Genomic DNA, 24,957 nt, shown 5'->3' with positions numbered 1-24,957 from the left:
ACCTGATGGAGGGCAGTATAGATGGACTAATAGAACAAGTCCCACACACTGCTAGAAGCTGAAATATTTTTTCAGAGCTCGATGCAGAAAAAGATTATATTGAATTTGCAACCTGATGGAGGTCAGTATAGATGGACTAATAGAACAAGTCCCACACACTGCTAGAAGCCTAAATATTTTTTCAGAGCTAGATGCAGAAAAAAATTATATTGAATTTGCAACCTGATGGAGGTCAATATAGATGGACTAATAGAACAAGTCCCACACACTGCTAGAAGCCTAAATATTTTTTCAGAGCTAGATGCAGAAAAAAATTATATTGAATTTGCAACGTGATGGAGGTCAGTATAGATGGACTAATAGAACAAGTCCCACACACTGCTAGAAGCCTAAATATTTTTTCAGCGCTAGATGCAGAAAAAAATTATATTGAATTTGCAACCTGATGGAGGTCAGTATAGATGGACTAATAGAACAAGTCCCACACACTGCTAGAAGCCTAAATATTTTTTCAGAGCTCGATGCAGAAAAAAATTATATTCAATTTGCAATCTGGTGGAGGTTAGTACAGATGAACTAATAGAACAATTCCCACACACTGCTACAAGCTGAAATATTTTTTCAGAGCTAGATGTAGAAAAAATTATATTGAATTTGCAACCTGATGGAGGTCAGTATAGATGGACTAATAGAACAAGTCCCACACACTGCTAGAAGCCTAAGTATTTTTTCAGAGCTAGATGCAGAAAAAAATTATATTGAATTTGCAACGTGATGGAGGTCAGTATAGATGGACTAATAGAACAAGTCCCACACACTGCTAGAAGCCTAAATATTTTTTCAGAGCTAGATGCAGAAAAAAATTATATTGAATTTGCAACCTGATGGAGGTCAGTATAGATGGACTAATAGAACAAGTCCCACACACTGCTAGAAGCCTAAATATTTTTTCAGAGCTCGATGCAGAAAAAAATTATATTCAATTTGCAATCTGGTGGAGGTTAGTACAGATGAACTAATAGAACAATTCCCACACACTGCTACAAGCTGAAATATTTTTTCAGAGCTAGATGTAGAAAAAATTATATTGAATTTGCAACCTGATGGAGGTCAGTATAGATGGACTAATAGAACAAGTCCCACACACTGCTAGAAGCCTAAGTATTTTTTCAGAGCTAGATGCAGAAAAAAATTATATTGAATTTGCAACGTGATGGAGGTCAGTATAGATGGACTAATAGAACAAGTCCCACACACTGCTAGAAGCCTAAATATTTTTTCAGAGCTAGATGCAGAAAAAAATTATATTGAATTTGCAACCTGATGGAGGTCAGTATACATGGACTAATAGAACAAGTCCCACACACTGCTAGAAGCCTAAATATTTTTTCAGAGCTCAATGCAGAAAAAAATTATATTCAATTTGCAACCTGGTGGAGGTTAGTATAGATAACTAATAGAACAATTCCCACACACTGCAACAAGCTGAAATATTTTTTCAGAGCTAGATGGAGAAAAAATTAAATTGAATTTGCAACCTGATGGAGGTCAGTATAGATGGACTAATAGAACAAGTCCCACACACTGCTAGAAGCCGAAATATTTTTTCAGAGCTCGATGCAGAAAAAAATTATATTGAATTTGCAACCTGATGGAGGTCAATATAGATGGACTAATAGAACAAGTCCCACACACTGCTAGAATCCTAAATATTTTTTCAGAGCTAGATGCAGAAAAAAATGATATTGAATTTGCAACCTGATGGAGGTCAGTATAGATGGAATAATAGAACAAGTCCCACAAACTGCTAGAAGCCTAAAAATTTTTTCAGAGCTCGATGCAGAAAATTTTTTTATTGAATTTGCAAAGTGGTTGAGGTTAGTATAGATGGACTAATAGAACAAGTCCCACACACTGCTACATGCTGAAATATTTTTTCAGAGCTAGATGCAGAAAAAAATTATATTGAATTTGCAACCTAATGGAGGTCAGTATAGATGGACTAATAGAACAAGCCCCACACACTGCTAGAAGCCTAAATATTTTTTCAGAGCTAGATGCAGAAAAAAATTATATTGAATTTGCAACGTGATGGAGGTCAGTATAGATGGACTAATAGAACAAGTCCCACACACTGCTAGAAGCCTAAATATTTTTTCAGAGCTAGATGCAACAAAAAATTATATTGAATTTGCAACCTGATGGAGGTCAGTATAGATGGACTAATAGAACAAGTCCCACACACTGCTAGAAGCCTAAATATTTTTTCAGAGCTCGATGCAGAAAAAAATTATATTCAATTTGCAACCTGGTGGAGGTTAGTATAGATGAACTAATAGAACAATTCCCACACACTGCTACAAGCTGAAATATTTTTTCAGAGCTAGATGGAGAAAAAATTATATTGAATTTGCAACCTGATGGAGGTCAGTATAGATGGACTAATAGAACAAGTCCCACACACTGCTAGAAGCCTAAATATTTTTTCAGAGCTCGATGCAGAAAAAAATTATATTGAATTTGCAATCTGATAGACGTCAGTATAGACGGACTAATAGAACAAGTTCCACACACTGCTAGAAGCCTAAATATTTTTTCAGAGCTAGATGCAGAAAAAAATTATATTGAATTTGCAACCTGATGGAGGTCAGTATAGATGGACTAATAGAACAAGTCCCACACACTGCTACAAGCTGAAATATTTTTTCAGAGCTAGATGCAGAAAAAAATTATATTGAATTTGCAACCTGATGGAGATCAGTATAGATGGACTAATAGAACAAGTCCCACACACTGCTAGAAGCCGAAATATTTTTTCTGAGCTAGATGCAGAAAAAAATTATATTGAATATGCAACCTGATGGAGGTCAGTATAGATGGACTAATAGAACAAGTCCCACAAACTGCTAGAAGCCGAAATATTTTTTCAGCGCTAGATGCAAAAAAAAATTATATTGAATTTGCAACCTGATGGAGGTCAGTATAGATGGACTAATAGAACAAGTCCCACACGCTGCTAGAAGCCTAAATATTTTTTCAGAGCTAGATGCAGAAAAAAATTATATTGAATTTGCAACCTGATGGAGGGCAGTATAGATGGACTAATAGAAAAAGTCCCACACACTGCTAGAAGCTGAAATATTTTTTCAGAGCTCGATGCAGAAAAAGATTATATTGAATTTGCAACCTGATGGAGGTCAGTATAAATGGACTAATAGAACAAGTCCCACACACTGCTAGAAGCCTAAATATTTTTTCAGAGCTAGATGCAGAAAAAAATTATATTGAATTTGCAACCTGATGGAGGTCAATAAAGATGGACTAATAGAACAAGTCCCACACACTGCTAGAAGCCTAAATATTTTTTCAGAGCTAGATGCAGAAAAAAATTATATTGAATTTGCAACGTGATGGAGGTCAGTATAGATGGACTAATAGAACAAGTCCCACACACTGCTAGAAGCCTAAATATTTTTTCAGCGCTAGATGCAGAAAAAAATTATATTGAATTTGCAACCTGATGGAGGTCAGTATAGATGGACTAATAGAACAAGTCCCACACACTGCTAGAAGCCTAAATATTTTTTCAGAGCTCGATGCAGAAAAAAATTATATTCAATTTGCAATCTGGTGGAGGTTAGTACAGATGAACTAATAGAACAATTCCCACACACTGCTACAAGCTGAAATATTTTTTCAGAGCTAGATGGAGAAAAAATTATATTGAATTTGCAACCTGATGGAGGTCAGTATAGATGGACTAATAGAACAAGTCCCACACACTGCTAGAAGCCTAAATATTTTTTCAGAGCTCGATGCAGAAAAAAATTATATTGAATTTGCAACCTGATAGACGTCAGTATAGACTGACTAATAGAACAAGTTCCACAAACTGCTAGAAGCTGAAATATTTTTTCAGAGCTAGATGCAGAAAAAAATTATATTGAATTTGCAACCTGATGGAGGTCAGTATAGATGGACTAATAGAACAAGTCCCACACACTGCTACAAGCTGAAATATTTTTTCAGAGCTAGATGCAGAAAAAAATTATATTGAATTTGCAACCTGATGGAGGTCAGTATAGATGGACTAATAGAACAAGTCCCACACACTGCTAGAAGCCGAAATATTTTTTCATAGCTAGATGCAGTAAAAAATTATATTGAATTTGCCACTTGATGGAGGTCAGTATAGATGGACCAATAGAACAAGTCCTACACACTGCTAGAAGCTGAAATATTTTTTCAGAGTTAGATGCAGAAAAAATTATATTGAATTTGCAACCTGATGGAGGTCAGCATAGATGGACTAATAGAACAAGTCCCACACACTGCTAGAAGCCTAAATATTTTTTCAGAGCTAGATGCAGAAAAAAGTGATATTGAATTTGCAACCTGATGGAGGTCAGTATAGATGGAATAATAGAACAAGTCCCACAAACTGCTAGAAGCCTAAAAAATTTTTTCAGAGCTCGATGCAGAAAAAAATTATATTGAATTTGCAACCTGGTTGAGGTTAGTATAGATGGACTAATAGAACAAGTCCCACACACTGCTAGAAGCTGAAATATTTTTTCAGAGCTAGATGCAGAAAAAAATTATATTGAATTTGCAACCTGATGTAGGTCAGTATAGATGGACTAATAGAACAAGTCCCACACACTGCTAGAAGCCTAAATATTTTTTCAGAGCTAGATGCAAAAAAAAATTATATTGAATTTGCAACCTGATGGAGGTCAATATAGATGGACTAATAGAACAAGTCCCACACACTGCTAGAAGCCTAAATATTTTTTCAGAGCTAGATGCAGAAAAAAATTATATTGAATTTGCAACGTGATGGAGGTCAGTATAGATGGACTAATAGAACAAGTCCCACACACTGCTAGAAGCCTAAATATTTTTTCAGAGCTCGATGCAGAAAAAAATTATATTCAATTTGCAATCTGGTGGAGGTTAGTACAGATGAACTAATAGAACAATTCCCACACACTGCTACAAGCTGAAATATTTTTTCAGAGCTAGATGTAGAAAAAATTATATTGAATTTCCAACCTGATGGAGGTCAGTATAGATGGACTAATAGAACAAGTCCCACACACTGCTAGAAGCCTAAGTATTTTTTCAGAGCTAGATGCAGAAAAAAATTATATTGAATTTGCAACGTGATGGAGGTCAGTATAGATGGACTAATAGAACAAGTCCCACACACTGCTAGAAGCCTAAATATTTTTTCAGAGCTAGATGCAGAAAAAAATTATATTGAATTTGCAACCTGATGGAGGTCAGTATACATGGACTAATAGAACAAGTCCCACACACTGCTAGAAGCCTAAATATTTTTTCAGAGCTCAATGCAGAAAAAAATTATATTCAATTTGCAACCTGGTGGAGGTTAGTATAGATGAACTAATAGAACAATTCCCACACACTGCTACAAGCTGAAATATTTTTTCAGAGCTAGATGGAGAAAAAATTAAATTGAATTTGCAACCTGATGGAGGTCAGTATAGATGGACTAATAGAACAAGTCCCACACACTGCTAGAAGCCGAAATATTTTTTCAGAGCTCGATGCAGAAAAAAATTATATTGAATTTGCAACCTGATGGAGGTCAGTATAGATGGACTAATAGAACAAGTCCCACACACTGCTAGAATCCTAAATATTTTTTCAGAGCTAGATGCAGAAAAAAATGATATTGAATTTGCAACCTGATGGAGGTCAGTATAGATGGAATAATAGAACAAGTCCCACAAACTGCTAGAAGCCTAAAAATTTTTTCAGAGCTCGATGCAGAAAAAAATTATATTGAATTTGCAAACTGGTTGAGGTTAGTATAGATGGACTAATAGAACAAGTCCCACACACTGCTACATGCTGAAATATTTTTTCAGAGCTAGATGCAGAAAAAAATTATATTGAATTTGCAGCCTAATGGAGGTCAGTATAGATGGACTAATAGAACAAGCCCCACACACTGCTAGAAGCCTAAATATTTTTTCAGAGCTAGATGCAGAAAAAAATTATATTGAATTTGCAACGTGATGGAGGTCAGTATAGATGGACTAATAGAAAAAGTCCCACACACTGCTAGAAGCCTAAATATTTTTTCAGAGCTAGATGCAACAAAAAATTATATTGAATTTGCAACCTGATGGAGGTCAGTATAGATGGACTAATAGAACAAGTCCCACACACTGCTAGAAGCCTAAATATTTTTTCAGAGCTCGATGCAGAAAAAAATTATATTCAATTTGCAACCTGGTGGAGGTTAGTATAGATGAACTAATAGAACAATTCCCACACACTGCTACAAGCTGAAATACTTTTTCAGAGCTAGATGGAGAAAAAATTATATTGAATTTGCAACCTGATGGAGGTCAGTATAGATGGACTAATAGAACAAGTCCCACACACTGCTAGAAGCCTAAATATTTTTTCAGAGCTCGATGCAGAAAAAAATTATATTGAATTTGCAACCTGATAGACGTCAGTATAGACGGACTAATAGAACAAGTTCCACACACTGCTAGAAGCCGAAATATTTTTTCAGAGCTAGATGCAGAAAAAAATTATATTGAATTTGCAACCTGATGGAGGTCAGTATAGATGGACTAATAGAACAAGTCCCACACACTGCTACAAGCTGAAATATTTTTTCAGAGCTAGATGCAGAAAAAAATTATATTGAATTTGCAACCTGATGGAGATCAGTATAGATGGACTAATAGAACAAGTCCCACACACTGCTAGAAGCCGAAATATTTTTTCTGAGCTAGATGCAGAAAAAAATTATATTGAATATGCAACCTGATGGAGGTCAGTATAGATGGACTAATAGAACAAGTCCCACAAACTGCTAGAAGCCGAAATATTTTTTCAGCGCTAGATGCAAAAAAAAATTATATTGAATTTGCAACCTGATGGAGGTCAGTATAGATGGACTAATAGAACAAGTCCCACACGCTGCTAGAAGCCTAAATATTTTTTCAGAGCTAGATGCAGAAAAAAATTATATTGAATTTGCAACCTGATGGAGGGCAGTATAGATGGACTAATAGAACAAGTCCCACACACTGCTAGAAGCTGAAATATTTTTTCAGAGCTCGATGCAGAAAAAGATTATATTGAATTTGCAACCTGATGGAGGTCAGTATAGATGGACTAATAGAACAAGTCCCACACACTGCTAGAAGCCTAAATATTTTTTCAGAGCTAGATGCAGAAAAAAATTATATTGAATTTGCAACCTGATGGAGGTCAATATAGATGGACTAATAGAACAAGTCCCACACACTGCTAGAAGCCTAAATATTTTTTCAGAGCTAGATGCAGAAAAAAATTATATTGAATTTGCAACGTGATGGAGGTCAGTATAGATGGACTAATAGAACAAGTCCCACACACTGCTAGAAGCCTAAATATTTTTTCAGCGCTAGATGCAGAAAAAAATTATATTGAATTTGCAACCTGATGGAGGTCAGTATAGATGGACTAATAGAACAAGTCCCACACACTGCTAGAAGCCTAAATATTTTTTCAGAGCTCGATGCAGAAAAAAATTATATTCAATTTGCAATCTGGTGGAGGTTAGTACAGATGAACTAATAGAACAATTCCCACACACTGCTACAAGCTGAAATATTTTTTCAGAGCTAGATGTAGAAAAAATTATATTGAATTTGCAACCTGATGGAGGTCAGTATAGATGGACTAATAGAACAAGTCCCACACACTGCTAGAAGCCTAAGTACTTTTTCAGAGCTAGATGCAGAAAAAAATTATATTGAATTTGCAACGTGATGGAGGTCAGTATAGATGGACTAATAGAACAAGTCCCACACACTGCTAGAAGCCTAAATATTTTTTCAGAGCTCGATGCAGAAAAAAATTATATTCAATTTGCAACCTGGTGGAGGTTAGTATAGATGAACTAATAGAACAATTCCCACACACTGCTACAAGCTGAAATATTTTTTCAGAGCTAGATGGAGAAAAAATTATATTGAATTTGCAACCTGATGGAGGTCAGTATAGATGGACTAATAGAACAAGTCCCACACACTGCTAGAAGCCTAAATATTTTTTCAGAGCTCGATGCAGAAAAAAATTATATTGAATTTGCAACCTGATAGACGTCAGTATAGACGGACTAATAGAACAAGTTCCACACACTGCTAGAAGCCGAAATATTTTTTCAGAGCTAGATGCAGAAAAAAATTATATTGAATTTGCAACCTGATGGAGGTCAGTATAGATGGACTAATAGAACAAGTCCCACACACTGCTACAAGCTGAAATATTTTTTCAGAGCTAGATGCAGAAAAAAATTATATTGAATTTGCAACCTGATGGAGGTCAGTATAGATGGACTAATAGAACAAGTCCCACACACTGCTAGAAGCCGAAATATTTTTTCATAGCTAGATGCAGTAAAAAATTATATTGAATTTGCCACTTGATGGAGGTCAGTATAGATGGACCAATAGAACAAGTCCTACACACTGCTAGAAGCTGAAATATTTTTTCAGAGTTAGATGCAGAAAAAATTATATTGAATTTGCAACCTGATGGAGGTCAGCATAGATGGACTAATAGAACAAGTCCCACACACTGCTAGAAGCCTAAATATTTTTTCAGAGCTAGATGCAGAAAAAAGTGATATTGAATTTGCAACCTGATGGAGGTCAGTATAGATGGAATAATAGAACAAGTCCCACAAACTGCTAGAAGCCTAAAAAATTTTTTCAGAGCTCGATGCAGAAAAAAATTATATTGAATTTGCAACCTGGTTGAGGTTAGTATAGATGGACTAATAGAACAAGTCCCACACACTGCTAGAAGCTGAAATATTTTTTCAGAGCTAGATGCAGAAAAAAATTATATTGAATTTGCAACCTGATGTAGGTCAGTATAGATGGACTAATAGAACAAGTCCCACACACTGCTAGAAGCCTAAATATTTTTTCAGAGCTAGATGCAGAAAAAAATTATATTGAATTTGCAACCTGATGGAGGTCAATATAGATGGACTAATAGAACAAGTCCCACACACTGCTAGAAGCCTAAATATTTTTTCAGAGCTTGATGCAGAAAAAAATTATATTGAATTTGCAACGTGATGGAGGTCAGTATAGATGGACTAATAGAACAAGTCCCACACACTGCTAGAAGCCTAAATATTTTTTCAGAGCTCGATGCAGAAAAAAATTATATTCAATTTGCAATCTGGTGGAGGTTAGTACAGATGAACTAATAGAACAATTCCCACACACTGCTACAAGCTGAAATATTTTTTCAGAGCTAGATGTAGAAAAAATTATATTGAATTTGCAACCTGATGGAGGTCAGTATAGATGGACTAATAGAACAAGTCCCACACACTGCTAGAAGCCTAAGTATTTTTTCAGAGCTAGATGCAGAAAAAAATTATATTGAATTTGCAACGTGATGGAGGTCAGTATAGATGGACTAATAGAACAAGTCCCACACACTGCTAGAAGCCTAAATATTTTTTCAGAGCTAGATGCAGAAAAAAATTATATTGAATTTGCAACCTGATGGAGGTCAGTATACATGGACTAATAGAACAAGTCCCACACACTGCTAGAAGCCTAAATATTTTTTCAGAGCTCAATGCAGAAAAAAATTATATTCAATTTGCAACCTGGTGGAGGTTAGTATAGATGAACTAATAGAACAATTCCCACACACTGCTACAAGCTGAAATATTTTTTCAGAGCTAGATGGAGAAAAAATTAAATTGAATTTGCAACCTGATGGAGGTCAGTATAGATGGACTAATAGAACAAGTCCCACACACTGCTAGAAGCCGAAATATTTTTTCAGAGCTCGATGCAGAAAAAAATTATATTGAATTTGCAACCTGATGGAGGTCAGTATAGATGGACTAATAGAACAAGTCCCACACACTGCTAGAATCCTAAATATTTTTTCAGAGCTAGATGCAGAAAAAAATGATATTGAATTTGCAACCTGATGGAGGTCAGTATAGATGGAATAATAGAACAAGTCCCACAAACTGCTAGAAGCCTAAAAATTTTTTCAGAGCTCGATGCAGAAAAAAATTATATTGAATTTGCAAACTGGTTGAGGTTAGTATAGATGGACTAATAGAACAAGTCCCACACACTGCTACATGCTGAAATATTTTTTCAGAGCTAGATGCAGAAAAAAATTATATTGAATTTGCAGCCTAATGGAGGTCAGTATAGATGGACTAATAGAACAAGCCCCACACACTGCTAGAAGCCTAAATATTTTTTCAGAGCTAGATGCAGAAAAAAATTATATTGAATTTGCAACGTGATGGAGGTCAGTATAGATGGACTAATAGAACAAGTCCCACACACTGCTAGAAGCCTAAATATTTTTTCAGAGCTAGATGCAACAAAAAATTATATTGAATTTGCAACCTGATGGAGGTCAGTATAGATGGACTAATAGAACAAGTCCCACACACTGCTAGAAGCCTAAATATTTTTTCAGAGCTCGATGCAGAAAAAAATTATATTCAATTTGCAACCTGGTGGAGGTTAGTATAGATGAACTAATAGAACAATTCCCACACACTGCTACAAGCTGAAATATTTTTTCAGAGCTAGATGGAGAAAAAATTATATTGAATTTGCAACCTGATGGAGGTCAGTATAGATGGACTAATAGAACAAGTCCCACACACTGCTAGAAGCCTAAATATTTTTTCAGAGCTCGATGCAGAAAAAAATTATATTGAATTTGCAACCTGATAGACGTCAGTATAGTCGGACTAATAGAACAAGTTCCACACACTGCTAGAAGCCGAAATATTTTTTCAGAGCTAGATGCAGAAAAAAATTATATTGAATTTGCAACCTGATGGAGGTCAGTATAGATGGACTAATAGAACAAGTCCCACACACTGCTACAAGCTGAAATATTTTTTCAGAGCTAGATGCAGAAAAAAATTATATTGAATTTGCAACCTGATGGAGATCAGTATAGATGGACTAATAGATCAAGTCCCACACACTGCTAGAAGCCGAAATATTTTTTCTGAGCTAGATGCAGAAAAAAATTATATTGAATATGCAACCTGATGGAGGTCAGTATAGATGGACTAATAGAACAAGTCCCACAAACTGCTAGAAGCCGAAATATTTTTTCAGCGCTAGATGCAAAAAAAAATTATATTGAATTTGCAACCTGATGGAGGTCAGTATAGATGGACTAATAGAACAAGTCCCACACGCTGCTAGAAGCCTAAATATTTTTTCAGAGCTAGATGCAGAAAAAAATTATATTGAATTTGCAACCTGATGGAGGGCAGTATAGATGGACTAATAGAACAAGTCCCACACACTGCTAGAAGCTGAAATATTTTTTCAGAGCTCGATGCAGAAAAAGATTATATTGAATTTGCAACCTGATGGAGGTCAGTATAGATGGACTAATAGAACAAGTCCCACACACTGCTAGAAGCCTAAATATTTTTTCAGAGCTAGATGCAGAAAAAAATTATATTGAATTTGCAACCTGATGGAGGTCAATATAGATGGACTAATAGAACAAGTCCCATACACTGCTAGAAGCCTAAATATTTTTTCAGAGCTAGATGCAGAAAAAAATTATATTGAATTTGCAACGTGATGGAGGTCAGTATAGATGGACTAATAGAACAAGTCCCACACACTGCTAGAAGCCTAAATATTTTTTCAGCGCTAGATGCAGAAAAAAATTATATTGAATTTGCAACCTGATGGAGGTCAGTATAGATGGACTAATAGAACAAGTCCCACACACTGCTAGAAGCCTAAATATTTTTTCAGAGCTCGATGCAGAAAAAAATTATATTCAATTTGCAATCTGGTGGAGGTTAGTACAGATGAACTAATAGAACAATTCCCACACACTGCTACAAGCTGAAATATTTTTTCAGAGCTAGATGTAGAAAAAATTATATTGAATTTGCAACCTGATGGAGGTCAGTATAGATGGACTAATAGAACAAGTCCCACACACTGCTAGAAGCCTAAGTATTTTTTCAGAGCTAGATGCAGAAAAAAATTATATTGAATTTGCAACGTGATGGAGGTCAGTATAGATGGACTAATAGAACAAGTCCCACACACTGCTAGAAGCCTAAATATTTTTTCAGAGCTAGATGCAGCAAAAAATTATATTGAATTTGCAACCTGATGGAGGTCAGTATAGATGGACTAATAGAACAAGTCCCACACACTGCTAGAAGCCTAAATATTTTTTCAGAGCTCGATGCAGAAAAAAATTATATTCAATTTGCAACCTGGTGGAGGTTAGTATAGATGAACTAATAGAACAATTCCCACACACTGCTACAAGCTGAAATATTTTTTCAGAGCTAGATGGAGAAAAAATTATATTGAATTTGCAACCTGATGGAGGTCAGTATAGATGGACTAATAGAACAAGTCCCACACACTGCTAGAAGCCTAAATATTTTTTCAGAGCTCGATGCAGAAAAAAATTATATTGAATTTGCAACCTGATAGACGTCAGTATAGACGGACTAATAGAACAAGTTCCACACACTGCTAGAAGCCGAAATATTTTTTCAGAGCTAGATGCAGAAAAAAATTATATTGAATTTGCAACCTGATGGAGGTCAGTATAGATGGACTAATAGAACAAGTCCCACACACTGCTACAAGCTGAAATATTTTTTCAGAGCTAGATGCAGAAAAAAATTATATTGAATTTGCAACCTGATGGAGGTCAGTATAGATGGACTAATAGAACAAGTCCCACACACTGCTAGAAGCCGAAATATTTTTTCTGAGCTAGATGCAGAAAAAAATTATATTGAATATGCAACCTGATGGAGGTCAGTATAGATGGACTAATAGAACAAGTCCCACAAACTGCTAGAAGCCGAAATATTTTTTCAGCGCTAGATGCAAAAAAAAATTATATTGAATTTGCAACCTGATGGAGGTCAGTATAGATGGACTAATAGAACAAGTCCCACACGCTGCTAGAAGCCTAAATATTTTTTCAGAGCTAGATGCAGAAAAAAATTATATTGAATTTGCAACCTGATGGAGGGCAGTATAGATGGACTAATAGAACAAGTCCCACACACTGCTAGAAGCTGAAATATTTTTTCAGAGCTCGATGCAGAAAAAGATTATATTGAATTTGCAACCTGATGGAGGTCAGTATAGAAGGACTAATAGAACAAGTCCCACACACTGCTAGAAGCCTAAATATTTTTTCAGAGCTCGATGCAGAAGAAAATTATATTGAATTTGCAACCTGATGGAGGTTAATATAGATGGACTAATAAAACAAGTCCCACACACTGTTACAAGCTGAAATATTTTTTCAGAGCTAGATGCAGAAAAAAATTATATTGAATTTGCAACCTGATGGAGGTCAGTATAAATTGACTAATAGAACAAGTCCCACACACTGCAAGAAGCCTAAATATTTTTTCACAGTTAGATGCAGAAAAAAAGTATATTGAATTTGCAACCTGATGGAGGTCAGTGTAGATGGACTAATAGAACAAGTCCCACACACTGCAAGAAGCCAAAATATTTTTTCAGAGCTGGATGCAGAAAAAAATTATATTGAATTTGCAACCTGATGGAGGTCAGTATAGATGGACTAATAGAACAAGTCCCACACACTGCTAGAAGCCTAAAAATTTTTTCAGAGCTAGATGCAGAAAAAAATTATATTGAATTTGCAACCTGATGGAGGTCAGTATAGATGGACTAATAGAACAAGTCCCACACACTGCTAGAAGCCTAAATATTTTTTCAGAGCTCGATGCAGAAAAAAATTATATTCAATTTGCAACCTGGTGGAGGTTAGTATAGATGAACTAATAGAACAAGTCCCACACACTGCTACAAGCTGAAAGATTTTTTCAGAGCTAGATGGAGAAAAAATTATATTGAATTTGCAACCTGATGGAGGTCTGTATAGATGGACTAATAGAACAAGTCCCACACTCTGCTAGAAGCCTAAATATTTTTTCAGAGCTCGATGCAGAAAAAATTATATTGAATTTGCAACCTGATGGAGGTCAGTATAGATGGACTAATAGAACAAGTCCCACACACTGCTAGAAGCCTAAATATTTCTTCAGAGCTCGATGCAGAAAAAAATTATTTTGAATTTGCAACGTGGTGGAGGTTAGTATAGATGGACTAATAGAACAAGTCCCACACACTGCTACAAGCTGAAATATTTTTTCAGCGCTAGATGCAGAAAAAAATTATATTGAATATGCAACCTGATGGAGGTCAGTATAGATGGACTAATAGAACAAGTCCCACACACTGCTAGAAGTCTAAATATTTTTTCACAGCTAGATGCAGAAAAAAATTATATTGAATTTGCCACCTGATGGAGGTCAGTATAGATGGACTAATAGAACAAGTCCTACACAATGCTAGAAGACTAAATATTTTTTCAGAGCTAGATGCAGAAAAAAATTATATTGAATTTGCAACCTGATGGAGGTCAGTACAGATAGACTAATAGAACAAGTCCCACACACTGCTAGAAGCCGAAATATTTTTTCATAGCTAGATGCAGTAAAAAATTATATTGAATTTGCAACTTGATGGAGGTCAGTATAGATGGACCAATAGAACAAGTCCCACACACTGCTAGAAGCTGAAATATTTTTTCAGAGCTAGATGCAGAAAAAATTATATTGAATTTGCAACCTGATGGAGGTCAGCATAGATGGACTAATAGAACAATGCCCACAAACTGCTAGAAGCCGAAATATTTTTTCAGCGCTAGATGCAAAAAAAAATTATATTGAATTTGCAACCTGATGGAGGTCAGTATAGATGGACTACTAGAACAAGTCCCACACGCTGCTAGAAGCCTAAATATTTTTTCAGAGCTAGATGCAGAAAAAAATTATATTGAATTTGCAACCTGATGGAGGGCAGTATACATGGACTAATAGAACAAGTCCCACACACTGCTAGAAACTGAAATATTTTTTCAGAACTCGATGCAGAAAAAGATTATATTGAATTTGCAACCTGATGGAGGTCAGTATAGAAGGACTAAAAGAACAAGTCCCAAACACTGCTAGAAGCCTAAATATTTTTTCAGAGCTCGATGCAGAAAAAAATTATATTGAATTTGCAACCTGATGGAGGTTAATATAGATGGACTAATAAAACAAGTCCCACACACTGCTACAAGCTGAAATATTTTTTCAGAGCTAGATGCAGGAAAAAATTATATTGAATTTGCAACCTGATGGAGGTCAGTATAAATGGACTAATAGAACAAGTCCCACACACTGCAAGAAGCCTAAATATTTTTTCACAGTTAGATGCAGAAAAAAAGTATATTGAATTTGCAACCTGATGGAGGTCAGTATAGATGGACTAATAGAACAAGTCCTACACACTGCTAGAAGCATAAATATTTTTTCAGAGCTAGATGCAGAAAAAAATTATATTGAATTTGCAACCTGATGGAGGTCAGTATAGATAGACTAATAGAACAAGTCCCACACACTGCTAGAAGCCGAAATATTTTTTCATAGCTAGATGCAGTAAAAAATTATATTGAATTTGCCACTTGATGGAGGTCAGTATAGATGGACCAATATAACAAGTCCCACACTGCTAGAAGCTGAAATATTTTTTCAGAGTTAGATGCAGAAAAAATTATATTGAATTTGCAACCTGATGGAGGTCAGCATAGATGGACTAATAGAACAAGTCCCACACACTGCTAGAAGCCTAAATATTTTTTCAGAGCTAGATGCAGAAAAAAATTATATTGAATTTGCAACCTGATGGAGGTCAGTATAGATGGACTAATAGAACAAGTCCCACACACTGCAAGAAGCCTAAATATTTTTTCACAGTTAGATGCAGAAAAAAAGTATATTGAATTTGCAACCTGATGGAGGTCAGTATAGATGAACTAATAGAACAAGTCCTACACACTGCTAGAAGCATAAATATTTTTTCAGAGCTAGATGCAGAAAAAAATTATATTGAATTTGCAACCTGATGGAGGTCAGTATAGATAGACTAATAGAACAAGTCCCACACACTGCTAGAAGCCGAAATATTTTTTCATAGCTAGATGCAGTAAAAAATTATATTGAATTTGCCACTTGATGGAGGTCAGTATAGATGGACCAATATAACAAGTCCCACACACTGCTAGAAGCTGAAATATTTTTTCAGAGTTAGATGCAGAAAAAATTATATTGAATTTGCAACCTGATGGAGGTCAGCATAGATGGACTAATAGAACAAGTCCCACACACTGCTAGAAGCCTAAATATTTTTTCAGAGCTAGATGCAGAAAAAAATTATATTGAATTTGCAACCTGATGGAGGTCAGTATAGATGGACTAATAGAACAAGTCTCACGCACTGCTAGAAGCCTAAATATTTTTTCAGAGCTAGATGCAGAAAAAAATTATATTGAATTTGCAACCTGATGTAGGTCAGTATAGATGGACTAATAGAACAAGTCCCACACACTGCTAGAAGCCTAAATATTTTTTCAGAGCTAGATGCAGAAAAAAATTATATTGAATTTGCAACGTGATGGAGGTCAGTATAGATGGACCAATAGAACAAGTCCCACACACTGCTAGAAGCCTAAATATTTTTTCAGAGCTAGATGCAGAGAAAAATTATATTGAATTTGCAACCTGATGGAGGTCAGTATAGATGGACTAATAGAACAAGTCCCACACACTGCTAGAAGCCTAAATATTTTTTCAGAGCTAGATGCAGAAAAAAATTATATTGAATTTGCAACCTGATGGAGGGCAGTATAGATGGACTAATAGAACAAGTCCCACACACTGCTAGAAGCTGAAATATTTTTTCAGAGCTCGATGCAGAAAAAGATTATATTGAATTTGCAACCTGATGGAGGTCAGTATAGAAGGACTAATAGAACAAGTCCCACACACTGCTAGAAGCCTAAATATTTTTTCAGAGCTCGATGCAGAAAACAATTATATTGAATTTGCAACCTGATGGAGGTTAATATAGATGGACTAATAAAACAAGTCCCACACACTGTTACAAGCTGAAATATTTTTTCAGAGCTAGATGCAGAAAAAAATTATATTGAATTTGCAACCTGATGGAGGTCAGTATAAATTGACTAATAGAACAAGTCCCACACACTGCAAGAAGCCTAAATATTTTTTCACAGTTAGATGCAGAAAAAAAGTATATTGAATTTGCAACCTGATGGAGGTCAGTGTAGATAGACTAATAGAACAAGTCCCACACACTGCAAGAAGCCAAAATATTTTTTCAGAGCTAGATGCAGAAAAAAATTATATTGAATTTGCAACCTGATGGAGGTCAGTATAGATGGACTAATAGAACAAGTCCCACACACTGCTAGAAGCCTAAATATTTTTTCAGAGCTAGATGCAGAAAAAAATTATATTGAATTTGCAACCTGATGGAGGTCAGTATAGATGGACTAATAGAACAAGTCCCACACACTGCTAGAAGCCTAAATATTTTTTCAGAGCTCGATGCAGAAAAAAATTATATTCAATTTGCAACCTGATGGAGATCAGTATAGATGGAATAATAGAACAAGTCCCACACACTGCTAGAAGCCTAAATATTTTTTCAGAGCTAGATGCAGAAAAAAATTATATTAAATTTGCAACCTGATGGAGGTCAGTATAGATGGACTAATAGAACAAGTCCCACACACTGCTAGAAGCCTAAATATTTTTTCAGAGCTCGATGCAGAAAAAAATTATATTCAATTTGCAACCTGGTGGAGGTTAGTATAGATGAACTAATAGAACAAGTCCCACACACTGCTACAAGCTGAAAGATTTTTTCAGAGCTAGATGGAGAAAAAATTATATTGAATTTGCAACCTGATGGAGGTCTGTATAGATGGACTAATAGAACAAGTCCCACACTCTGCTAGAAGCCTAAATATTTTTTCAGAGCTCGATGCAGAAAAAATTATATTGAATTTGCAACCTGATGGAGGTCAGTATAGATGGACTAATAGAACAAGTCCCACACACTGCTAGAAGCCTAAATATTTCTTCAGAGCTCGATGCAGAAAAAAATTATTTTGAATTTGCAACGTGGTGGAGGTTAGTATAGATGGACTAATAGAACAAGTCCCACACACTGCTACAAGCTGAAGTATTTTTTCAGCGCTAGATGCAGAAAAAAATTATATTGAATTTGCAACCTGATGGAGGTCAGTATAGATGGACTAATAGAACAAGTCCCACACACTGCTAGAAGCCTAAATATTTTTTCACAGCTAGATGCAGAAAAAAATTATATTGAATTTGCCACCTGATGGAGGTCAGTATAGATGGACGAATAGAACAAGTCCTACACAATGCTAGAAGACTAAATATTTTTTCAGAGCTAGATGCAGAAAAAAATTATATTGAATTTGCAACCTGATGGAGGTCAGTACAGATAGACTAATAGAACAAGTCCCACACACTGCTAGAAGCCGAAATATTTTTTCATAGCTAGATGCAGTAAAAAATTATATTGAATTTGCAACTTGATGGAGGTCAGTATAGATGGACCAATAGAACAAGTCCCACACACTGCTAGAAGCTGAAATATTTTTTCAGAGCTTGATGCAGAAAAAATTATATTGAATTTGCAACCTGATGGAGGTCAGCATAGATGGACTAATAGAACAATGCCCACAAACTGCTAGAAGCCGAAATATTTTTTCAGCGCTAAATGCAAAAAAAAATTATATTGAATTTGCAACCTGATGGAGGTCAGTATAGATGGACTAATAGAACAAGTCCCACACGCTGCTAGAAGCCTAAATATTTTTTCAGAGCTAGATGCAGAAAAAAATTATATTGAATTTGCAACCTGATGGAGGGCAGTATACATGGACTAATAGAACAAGTCCCACACACTGCTAGAAGCTGAAATATTTTTTCAGAACTCGATGCAGAAAAAGATTATATTGAATTTGCAACCTGATGGAGGTCAGTATAGAAGGACTAATAGAACAAGTCCCACACACTGCTAGAAGCCTAAATATTTTTTCAGAGCTCGATGCAGAAAAAAATTATATTGAATTTGCAACCTGATGGAGGTTAATATAGATGGACTAATAAAACAAGTCCCACACACTGCTACAAGCTGAAATATTTTTTCAGAGCTAGATGCAGGAAAAAATTATATTGAATTTGCAACCTGATGGAGGTCAGTATAAATGGACTAATAGAACAAGTCCCACACACTGCAAGAAGCCTAAATATTTTTTCACAGTTAGATGCAGAAAAAAAGTATATTGAATTTGCAACCTGATGGAGGTCAGTATAAATGGACTAATAGAACAAGTCCTACACACTGCTAGAAGCATAAATATTTTTTCAGAGCTAGATGCAGAAAAAAATTATATTGAATTTGCAACCTGATGGAGGTCAGTATAGATAGACTAATAGAACAAGTCCCACACACTGCTAGAAGCCGAAATATTTTTTCATAGCTAGATGCAGTAAAAAATTATATTGAATTTGCCACTTGATGGAGGTCAGTATAGATGGACCAATATAACAAGTCCCACACTGCTAGAAGCTGAAATATTTTTTCAGAGTTAGATGCAGAAAAAATTATATTGAATTTGCAACCTGATGGAGGTCAGCATAGATGGACTAATAGAACAAGTCCCACACACTGCTAGAAGCCTAAATATTTTTTCAGAGCTAGATGCAGAAAAAAATTATATTGAATTTGCAACCTGATGGAGGTCAGTATAGATGGACTAATAGAACAAGTCCCACACACTGCAAGAAGCCTAAATATTTTTTCACAGTTAGATGCAGAAAAAAAGTATATTGAATTTGCAACCTGATGGAGGTCAGTATAGATGGACTAATAGAACAAGTCCTACACACTGCTAGAAGCATAAATATTTTTTCAGAGCTAGATGCAGAAAAAAATTATATTGAATTTGCAACCTGATGGAGGTCAGTATAGATAGACTAATAGAACAAGTTCCACACACTGCTAGAAGCCGAAATATTTTTTCATAGCTAGATGCAGTAAAAAATTATATTGAATTTGCCACTTGATGGAGGTCAGTATAGATGGACCAATATAACAAGTCCCACACACTGCTAGAAGCTGAAATATTTTTTCAGAGTTAGATGCAGAAAAAATTATATTGAATTTGCAACCTGATGGAGGTCAGCATAGATGGACTAATAGAACAAGTCCCACACACTGCTAGAAGCCTAAATATTTTTTCAGAGCTAGATGCAGAAAAAAATTATATTGAATTTGCAACCTGATGGAGGTCAGTATAGATGGACTAATAGAACAAGTCTCACACACTGCTAGAAGCCTAAATATTTTTTCAGAGCTAGATGCAGAAAAAAATTATATTGAATTTGCAACCTGATGTAGGTCAGTATAGATGGACTAATAGAACAAGTCCCACACACTGCTAGAAGCCTAAATATTTTTTCAGAGCTAGATGCAGAAAAAAATTATATTGAATTTGCAACGTGATGGAGGTCAGTATAGATGGACTAATAGAACAAGTCCCACACACTGCTAGAAGCCTAAATATTTTTTCAGAGCTAGAAGCAGAGAAAAATTATATTGAATTTGCAACCTGATGGAGGTCAGTATAGATGGACTAATAGAAAAAGTCCCACACACTGCTAGAAGCCTAAATATTTTTTCAGAGCTAGATGCAGAAAAAAATTATATTGAATTTGCAACCTGATGGAGGTCAGTATAGATGGACTAATAGAACAAGTCCCACACACTGCAAGAAGCCTAAATATTTTTTCACAGTTAGATGCAGAAAAAAAGTATATTGAATTTGCAACCTGATGGAGGTCAGTATAGATGGACTAATAGAACAAGTCCTACACACTGCTAGAAGCATAAATATTTTTTCAGAGCTAGATGCAGAAAAAAATTATATTGAATTTGCAACCTGATGGAGGTCAGTATAGATAGACTAATAGAACAAGTCCCACACACTGCTAGAAGCCGAAATATTTTTTCATAGATAGATGCAGTAAAAAATTATATTGAATTTGCCACTTGATGGAGGTCAGTATAGATGGACCAATATAACAAGTCCCACACACTGCTAGAAGCTGAAATATTTTTTCAGAGTTAGATGCAGAAAAAATTATATTGAATTTGCAACCTGATGGAGGTCAGCATAGATGGACTAATAGAACAAGTCCCACACACTGCTAGAAGCCTAAATATTTTTTCAGAGCTAGATGCAGAAAAAAATTATATTGAATTTGCAACCTGATGGAGGTCAGTATAGATGGACTAATAGAACAAGTCTCACACACTGCTAGAAGCCTAAATATTTTTTCAGAGCTAGATGCAGAAAAAAATTATATTGAATTTGCAACCTGATGTAGGTCAGTATAGATGGACTAATAGAACAAGTCCCACACACTGCTAGAAGCCTAAATATTTTTTCAGAGCTAGATGCAGAAAAAAATTATATTGAATTTGCAACGTGATGGAGGTCAGTATAGATGGACTAATAGAACAAGTCCCACACACTGCTAGAAGCCTAAATATTTTTTCAGAGCTAGAAGCAGAGAAAAATTATATTGAATTTGCAACCTGATGGAGGTCAGTATAGATGGACTAATAGAAAAAGTCCCACACACTGCTAGAAGCCTAAATATTTTTTCAGAGCTAGATGCAGAAAAAAATTATATTGAATTTGCAACGTGATGGAGGTCAGTATAGATGGACTAATAGAACAAGTCCCATACACTGCTAGAAACCTAAATATTTTTTCAGATCTAGATGCAGAAAAAAATTATATTGAATTTGCAACCTGATGGAGGTCAGTATAGATGGACTAATAGAACAAGTCCCACACACTGCTAGAAGCCTAAATATTTTTTCAGAGCTTGATGCAGAAAAAAATTATATTCAATTTGCAACCTGGTGGAGGTTAGTACAGATGAACTAATAGAACAATTCCCACACACTGCTACAAGCTGAAATATTTTTTCAGAGCTAGATGGAGAAAAATTTTTATTGAATTTGCAACCTGATGGAGGTCAGTATAGATGGACTAATAGAACAAGTCCCACACACTGCTAGAAGCCTAAATATTTTTTCAGAGCTAGATGCAGAAAAAAATTATATTGAATTTGCAACCTGATGGAGGTCAGTATACATGGACTAATAGAACAAGTCCCACACACTGCTAGAAGCCTAAATATTTTTTCAGAGCTCGATGCAGAAAAAAATTATATTCAATTTGCAACCTGGTGGAGGTTAGTATAGATGAACTAATAGAACAATTCCCACACACTGCTACAAGCTGAAATATTTTTTCAGAGCTAGATGGAGAAAAAATTAAATTGAATTTGCAACCTGATGGAGGTCAGTATAGATGGACTAATAGAACAAGTCCCACACACTGCTAGAAGCCGAAATAATTTTTTCAGAGCTCGATGCAGAAAAAAATTATATTGAATTTGCAACCTGATGGAGGTCAGTATAGATGGACTAATAGAACAAGTCCCACACACTGCTAGAAGCCTAAATATTTTTTCAGAGCTAGATGCAGAAAAAAATGATATTGAATTTGCAACCTGATGGAGGTCAGTTTAGATGGAATAATAGAACAAGTCCCACAAACTGATAGAAGCCTAAAAATTTTTTCAGAGCTCGATGCAGAAAAAAATTATATTGAATTTGCAACCTGGTTGAGGTTAGTATAGATGGACTAATAGAACAAGTCCCACACACTGCTACAAGCTGAAATATTTTTCAGAGCTAGATGCAGAAAAAAATTATATAGAATTTGCAACCTAATGGAGGTCAGTATAGATGGACTAATAGAACAAGTCCCACACACTGCTAGAAGCCTAAATATTTTTTCAGAGCTAGATGGAGAAAAAAATTATATTGAATTTGCAACGTGATGAAGGTCAGTATAGATGGACTAATAGAACAAGTCCCACACACTGCTAGAAGCCTAAATATTTTTTCAGAGCTAGATGCAGCAAAAAATTATATTGAATTTGCAACCTGATGGAGGTCAGTATAGATAGACTACTAGAACAAGTCCCACACACTGCTAGAAGCCTAAATATTTTTTCAGAGCTCGATGCAGAAAAAAATTATATTCAATTTGCAACCTGGTGGAGGTTAGTATAGATGAACTAATAGAACAATTCCCACACACTGCTACAAGCTGAAATATTTTTTCAGAGCTAGATGGAGAAAAAATTATATTGAATTTGCAACCTGATGGAGGTCACTATAGATGGACTAATAGAACAAGTCCCACACACTGCTAGAAGCCTAAATATTTTTTCAGAGCTCGATGCAGAAAAAAATTATATTGAATTTGCAACCTGATAGACGTTAGAATAGACGGACTAATAGAACAAGTTCCACACACTGCTAGAAGCCGAAATATTTTTTCAGAGCTAGATGCAGAAAAAAATTATATTGAATTTGCAACCTGATGGAGGTCAGTATAGATGGACTAATAGAACAAGTCCCACACACTGCTACAAGCTGAAATATTTTTTCAGAGCTAGATGCAGAAAAAAATTATATTGAATTTGCAACCTGATGGAGGTCAGTATAGATGGACTAATAGAACAAGTCCCACACACTGCTAGAAGCCGAAATATTTTTTCTGAGCTAGATGCAGAAAAAAATTATATTGAATATGCAACCTGATGGAGGTCAGTATAGATGGACTAATAGAACAAGTCCCACAAACTGCTAGAAGCCGAAATATTTTTTCAGCGCTAGATGCAAAAAAAAATTATATTGAATTTGCAACCTGATGGAGGTCAGTATAGATGGACTAATAGAACAAGTCCCACACGCTGCTAGAAGCCTAAATATTTTTTCAGAGCTCGATGCAGAAAAAGATTATATTGAATTTGCAACCTGATGGAGGTCAGTATAGAAGGACTAATAGAACAAGTCCCACACACTGCTAGAAGCCTAAATATTTTTTCAGAGCTCGATGCAGAAAAAAATTATATTGAATTTGCAACCTGATGGAGGTTAATATAGATGTACTAATAAAACAAGTCCCACACACTGCTACAAGCTGAAATATTTTTTCAGAGCTAGATGCAGAAAAAAATTATATTGAATTTGCAACCTGATGGAGGTCAGTATAAATGGACTAATAGAACAAGTCCCACACACTGCAAGAAGTGTAAATATTTTTTCACAGTTAGATGCAGAAAAAAAGTATATTGAATTTGCAACCTGATGGAGGTCAGTATAGATGGACTAATAGAACAAGTCCCACACACTGCAAGAAGCCAAAATATTTTTTCAGAGCTAGATGCAGAAAAAAATTATATTGAATTTGCAACCTGATGGAGGTCAGTATAGATGGACTAATAGAACAAGTCCCACACACTGCTAGAAGCCTAAATATTTTTTCAGAGCTAGATGCAGAAAAAAATTATATTGAATTTGCAACCTGATGGAGGTCAGTATAGATGGACTAATAGAACAAGTCCCACACACTGCTAGAAGCCTAAATATTTTTTCAGAGCTCGATGCAGAAAAAAATTATATTCAATTTGCAACCTGGTGGAGGTTAGTATAGATGAACTAATAGAACAAGTCCCACACACTGCTACATGCTGAAATATTTTTTCAGAGCTAGATGGAGAAAAAATTATATTGAATTTGCAACCTGATGGAGGTCAGTATAGATGGACTAATAGAACAAGTCCCAAACACTGCTAGAAGCCTAAATATTTTTTCAGAGCTCGATGCAGAAAAAATTATATTGAATTTGCAACCTGATGGAGGTCAGTATAGATGGACTAATAGAACAAGTCCCACACACTGCTAGAAGCCGAAATATTTCTTCAGAGCTCGATGCAGAAAAAAATTATTTTGAATTTGCAACCTGGTGGAGGTTAGTATAGAT

This window comes from Phyllobates terribilis, unplaced genomic scaffold, assembly GCF_046119375.1.
Source record: "Phyllobates terribilis strain yellow unplaced genomic scaffold, ASM4611937v1 Scaffold_2__4_contigs__length_985480577, whole genome shotgun sequence".
Taxonomy (NCBI): Eukaryota; Metazoa; Chordata; class Amphibia; order Anura; family Dendrobatidae; genus Phyllobates; species Phyllobates terribilis.
This window is presented reverse-complemented; position numbering follows the sequence as displayed.